This window comes from Schistocerca gregaria, chromosome 5 (assembly GCF_023897955.1).
Source record: "Schistocerca gregaria isolate iqSchGreg1 chromosome 5, iqSchGreg1.2, whole genome shotgun sequence".
Classification (NCBI taxonomy): domain Eukaryota; kingdom Metazoa; phylum Arthropoda; class Insecta; order Orthoptera; family Acrididae; genus Schistocerca; species Schistocerca gregaria.
The window spans coordinates 209,444,067-209,450,066 of NC_064924.1; the positions used below are offsets into that span (position 1 = coordinate 209,444,067).

At 40.9% G+C, this 6,000-nt stretch overlaps 1 protein-coding gene across 1 annotated transcript in view; it reads left to right on the forward strand.

Annotated features, from left to right (window-relative positions):
• The window catches only part of LOC126272349 (uncharacterized), an 81,971-nt gene extending 76,152 nt beyond the window's left edge, over nucleotides 1-5,819 (forward strand). The window contains exon 5 of the mRNA XM_049975155.1: nucleotides 5,655-5,819. The gene's annotated coding sequence lies outside the window, so the exon portion shown is untranslated. The remainder of the gene's footprint in view (nucleotides 1-5,654) is intronic.
• Nucleotides 5,820-6,000: the final 181 nt, after the last annotated feature.

A 6,000-nucleotide genomic window follows, 5' to 3' on the forward strand; every position in this document is an offset into this window, starting at 1 on the left:
TTTTTATTCATCATTAAACCTACCCTATTTGATTTTGTGTTTACAACCCTGTAGTCACCTGACCAGAAGTTTTGTTCCTCCTGCCACCGCACTTCACTAATTCCCACTATATCTAACTTTAACTTATCCATTTCCCTTTTTAAATTTTCTGACCTACCTGGCCAATTGAGGGACCTGACATTCCACGCTCTGATCTGTAGAACATCAGTTTTCTTTCTCCCGATAATGACGTCCTCCTGAGTAGTCCCCTCCTGGAGATCCAAATGGGCGACTACGTTACCTCTGGAATATTTTACCCAAGAGGACGCCATCATCAGGTAACCATCCAGTCAAGTTGAATGCCCTCAGGAAAAATTACAGTTGTAGTTTTCCCTTGCTTTCAGCTGTTTGCAGTACCAGCACAGCGCAAGGCCGTTTTGGTGAATGTTACAAGACCAGATCTGTCAATCATCCAGACTGTTGCTCCTGCAACTACTGAAAAGGCTGATGCCCCTTTTCAGGAACCACTTGTTTGTCTGGCATCTCAACAGATACCCCTCTACTGTGGTTGCACCTATGGTATGGCTATCTTTATCGCTGAGGCACGCAAGCCTCCCCACCAACGGCAAGGTCCATGGTTCATGGAGGAGTTGCTACAGCAATGATAAATGTAACACATTGTGAAGAAATAATAAATAGGGTGGAAGCTTCAAACTTTTTTGGTGCCCATATTAATGAGAATATAAACAGGTAAAAGCACATTTTGGAACTCCTAAAACAACTTGGTTCAGCCACATTTGCATTTAGAATCATCACAAATCTTGAGGAGAGAGAAATCAAGAAGCTGACATATTTTCGTTGAACAATGTCACTCTCTTTCAGGCAACACATGGAAGGTGGCGGAGAGTGGCTTGCTGACAGGGAGAATGAGCAGAAAAGAGAACATTTTTCTAACTTAAGAAGGGAGACAAGTGAATCCTTAGAACAGAGAAGAGAATATATCTAATCCATTTGTTAGAACAAGATGAGGCAGAGATCCACAACAAGAATTCAAGATAATTTTTCAGTGCATTGAAAATCAGAAATGTGGGTTTCAGAGCCCAACCTTTTTCATTAGATATAAGAATGGCAACTTGATAAATGACACAGAAAGAATTGTAGAAAGATGGAAAGAATACTCAGAAATTTTGAATCGAGCAGACCCAGATGAGATGTTACCTGCAGACACCAAGGATGAAAGGAGAGCTGAAGAATGGGAAGTCGCTGAAGAAGAAGTGGAGGTTGCAGTCAAAAGACTCTGAAATGACAAAGCCGCAAGGGTGACAGAATGGGAGAATTAATCAAAGAGGGAGGTAAGAGCTTGCTGTTAGATATATATAAATTGATTCAGTTGTTATGGAAAAATGAGACATTACCAGAAAAATGGAAATTGGCCACAATATGCCCAATATACACGAAGAGTAGCAAAATGGAATGTGACAACTACAGAAGTATTAGCTTGCTGAATGTAACCTACAAGACACTATCATTATCCTCAGAAAATTACAACCATTAATAGGTAACAACATACAAGAATACCAAGTTGGCTCTTGAATAAAGCAATTGACAATAGATTCCATTTGGACTCTAAGACAATTGCTTGGAAACCACTGGGAAAATGATACAGATACCTACAATTTTAAATTGATTTTCAATGTGCGTATGACAGCATCCACAGGAACAGCCTACACAATGCACTGTGTGACTTCAGAACACTGAGAAACTAGTGAGAATGGTGCAAACTTGTACGGGTGGGTGAAGAGCAGCATTGCATTTCAAAGGGGTCACATCAGAAATGTCTGAGACTGACACAGGTCCCAGAAAAGTGAATGCTCTCTCATGTGTTCTGTTCAATATTATCTCTGAGGAAGAAATATGGGAGTAGTAGGCAATGTGTGCTAGAGTACAGATGAATGGTAATTTTAATTGGCTTTCATATGCTGATGATATAGTAATACTAAGTGAATAATACCACAAATGGAAAGAAATGTATCAGAAAATGGACAACTACACGCAGAAGATTGAGCTAAAGGTGAATCAAGACAAAATGAAGTTCACGCAATTAATAAGAAGACAGCGAACACTAAGATGAAACATAACATGGTAACATGGACAGTAGTCATTTACAGTTCAGAAAACTGGAGCATGACTAAATGAGAAAAGGAAAAAGTATTCATGTCTGAAAGAAGAGTAATAAGGGAGATGTGGAGACTACCTTAGATAAAAGGGAATGGAGGAGGAGGAGGAGGAAAAATGAATAAATCAATCTGTTGATGAATAAATCAATCTGTAGATGCAACAACCCAACAGAAGCTGCAGAAAAAGAATCCAGTGGGGTGGGCCATGTAGCTCATTTGTCAGAAGAAAGACAAGTGAAGAAGGCACTTGAGGAGAAACCAAACACCAGATGTCCCATAGGACGACCAAGGCAGTACTGGATGGATGAGCTGTTGTGGACCTGGCAGCTCTGGGGATTGAAGATGCCTGGAGGAACTGAGCACAAAACAGAAAGAAATGGAGACAGTCTGTGGAAGCTGATTGTAGTCTGAGGGGCTCTGTGATTGCTAGGTATGTGTGTATGTATGTAATGTCATATGGAATAATGTTACGGGAGACTCATCTTTAAGAAAGGAAGTCTTCATTAGTTAAAACCGTGCTGTGAGAATATGTGGTGCTCATCTGCAATCGTCTTTTAGACATCTGTTTAAAGTTTAGGCTTTTTGACTATGGTTTCAGAATATATTTTTCCCCCCTCTCGAAGTTTGCTATAAGTAACTCACCACAATTCAAAAGGGACAATGATGTACATAATTAAAATACCTGAAGAAAAAATGACATTTTTAATCCATATTAAGTCGTACTTAGCACAAAAAGGGTAAAAATGCTGCAACCAAAAATTTTGATCTCTTACCCTGTGATAAAATGTTTGGTAGACAACAATCTAAAAGTTGAAAGTGAACTGAAACACATTTCTCCTTCACAATTCCTTCTATTCCATATTCTTATTGTTATGTATGCAAGATGGTCTGCAGGAATTACTAACTCATATCTCTATCATTATTTATATACCACCACTTGTAAATGATCAAATATTTACAAAATTGTTTTGTGATGTGCATATAGCATAACTCCTTCAACGTCGTAACAATTTAGTATGCAAGTGATCCAAGGAACATGAAACTAACAACAAATGTGCTATGCATTTGTCACCAATGATGGCAAAATTTGGAAAGGGGACAAGTTATCAAAATTTCTCTTTGGAATAGGAACAAACAAGAATCGTTTCAATTTGTGTAGCTAGACAAAACATTTTCGACTATTCAGGAATAGTTATACTGTGGATGATATGATACCGGCTTGACCATTCCACTTGAATTGTGTCATTATTGATTTTTAGTAACTAGTTGCTGCATTGTCCATTTGACTTGGTATCCAGATATCAGATTCCAATTCCAGTTGTTCACTTACTTTGAAATGTTGGTGAGAACAGTCACCAGCATAGAGCTGCTATACACACTTTTCCCCATCTGTATTGTATTTTGTGCTGGGGTGCATATCTTTACCCTGTTATGTGAATGGTGTTCAGGCCTCCTTTATCAGAATGCACGAAGAACCAAGATGGAAAGGAGATAAGAATTTAATACCTAATGACATTGTCATTGGAGGTGGAAGAAGGGTAGTGAAGCTGTTTGCAGTCCATTTAATTTACACTCTAGGGGTTTGAGCTCCTTTCTTTGTTACTCCTGTCCTGCATCCCTTTCATATTCCAACAACTTTGGCCTTTTTTGTTTCTTTGGGAATGGTTATTACAGGAATTTATCTGGGTGGTTTTATATAACAAACATGACAGGAGTCAGTTACAGTGAGAAATTGTTTGATTTGCTCCCAGTGTTGATGTAACTGCTTCTGTTTAACAGAAATTATATGCAATCTCTGCAGTATTACACATATGTACCTGAAGCTGATCCTGCAGATGTGGGACTAATCCTGCAGATGTGGGACTACTTAGTGATGACAGCTTTTGTATGATAAAAACTAGAGACTGGGAGAGAGAAATATACAAAGAAGCTGGCAAAATGCCATAATTATACCATACAACTAGGATGTACGGAAGGGACTTATTTTGTACAGGATATTGGTTTCATTGTTGTTTTCGTAAGACTATTTAATGAAGAAATGTCAAACAGTGGAAAATCCATGATGGAATAATGACAGTACTATGAAAACCATAGTTCCTGCTGCTCATATAGCGGAAATGCTGAGTTGCAGATAGACACAACAAAAAGACAAAAGACTCCCCCCCCCCCCCCCCTCTCTCTCTCTCTCTCTCTCTCTCTCTCTCTCTCTCTCTCTCTCTCTCTCTCTCTCTCTCTCTCTCTCTCTCGCAGCAGCTCGGAGGTAGGGGCAACGAGGAGGATGGGGTGGGGAAGGGGAGGGACAGCAGGGTAGTTGTGGGGGGGGGGGGGGGGGAGCTTGTGGGAGCATACAGGGATAATGTGGGTAGAGGGTAGGGCTAGGGCACCTTAGATGCAGTTGTGAGGTTACATGAATGGTGGGGGTGGGGACAGTGGGAAAGGAGAGAAGTAGAAACAGTGTGGGTGCATTGGTGGAATAGAGGGCTCTATAGTGCTGCAGTGGGAACAGGGAAGGGGATAGGTGGGTAAGGACAATGACTAACAAAAGTTGATGCTGAATGGGTTACAGGAACATATGATATATTGTAGGGAGAGTTCCAACACGCGATCTAGTGTAAAGTTGGTGTGTTGATGGGAAGGATCCAAATTGCCCAGGCTGGGAAGAAGTAATTCAAATGAAGAACATTTTGTTGGGCAGCAGCATACTCAGCGATTGGGTGGTCTACATCTACATGACTACTCTGCAATTCACATTTAAGTGCTTGGCAGAGGGTTCATCGAACCACAATCATACTATCTCTGTACCATTCCACTCCTATACAGTGCACGGGAAAAACGAACACCTAACCTTTCTGTTCAAGCTCTGATTTATTTTATTTTATTTTGATGATCATTCCTACCTATGTAGTTTGGGCTCAACAAAATATTTTCGCATTCAGAAGAGAAACTTGGTGACTGTAATTTAGTAAATAGATCTTGCTGCGACGAAAAACGTCTTTGCTTTAATGACTTCCATCCCAAATCGCGTATCATATCTGCCACACTCCGCCCCCCCCCCCCCCCCCCCCCCCCCCCCCGTATTACGTGATAATACAAAAGGAGCTGCCCTTTTTTTGCACCCTTTCGATGTCCTCTGTCAATCCCACCTGGTAAGTATACCACACCGCGCAGCAATATTCTAACAGAGGACGAACGAGTGTAGTGTAAGCTGTGTCTCTTTAGTGGTCTCTTAGCCACAGTTTGTCGGTGGCCATTCATCTGGACAGCCAACTTGTTGGTTGTCACACCCACCTAGTATGCAGCACAGTGTCGTGCCTATCTGCAACTCAGCACCTCTGTTGTGTGATGAATAGCCACTATCCTTTTCATAATATTGTCGTTATTCTATCCTGGGTTTTCCACTGTTTGATTTTACGTGATATCTTTTCTTTCATCCCTTAATCCACTGCTGTTTTCCTTTGTTACTGTTTTCTAATGCATCCTTCTTTGTCTTCTTTTCAGCATTACTTTTGTCGCCTTAAAAACCGCACTGCATCAACCGTCCAGTCGCAGACAACAGATGGCTACAGGATCGTTCTGATTGTTAATGCAGCATCTCATGTACCACTTTTCTCCTGCCGATCTCATTAATCTTAGAACTTAAAGTTGATCACTCTTCCTGTGCCACTATAGCATATTTTTGCGTTATTTTCTGAACCACAAGAACTTGTATCTTCACCTTACCAACACCCCCCCCCCCCTCCTCCTCCCATGCTCCTTTCATTTCAGATCGCACTTACTAACTTCATCTGTTCTAGTCATATGTGCCATCCCCCTTCTTCACACATATCAACACGCGATCTAGTGT